The sequence below is a fragment of the Apis dorsata genome, unplaced genomic scaffold, assembly GCF_000469605.1.
Source record: "Apis dorsata unplaced genomic scaffold, Apis dorsata 1.3 scaffold_19, whole genome shotgun sequence".
NCBI classification, from domain to species: Eukaryota; Metazoa; Arthropoda; class Insecta; order Hymenoptera; family Apidae; genus Apis; species Apis dorsata.
The window spans coordinates 6,689-7,101 of NW_006263321.1; positions in this window are offsets into that span (position 1 = coordinate 6,689).

The window sequence follows — 413 nt, forward strand, 5'->3', positions numbered from 1 at the left end:
CTTCGATTAATAATCGAATCTAAACGCAAAACTACTCTACGATCTTTGCTACTCTACGATCTTTGCTACTACTCTACGTACGCTAATAATTACGCCCCCTTGCACAATGCTTTTTATCGACGAACGATAAGGAAGAATTTATGAATTCGTTGTTTAAGATAGACGACGGTATTGTGCAAAAAGGCGGAGAAAAAGTAAAGAGTTGGCTCGAGTATCGGTGTGACAGGTAACATCTGCGAGGCCACCAATTTTTTCAATACGTTTATTATTTTTTAAACAATAATTTTAACCGCTCGTTTATTTCAATCGTTTTACATACGTGGATAGTTGTGTAGAGTGTAGACGTTAGCTTACAAATAGGTTAGTTTAGTTTTTTTTTTTTTTTTTCTTTTTTTCTTTTTTTTTTTTTTTTT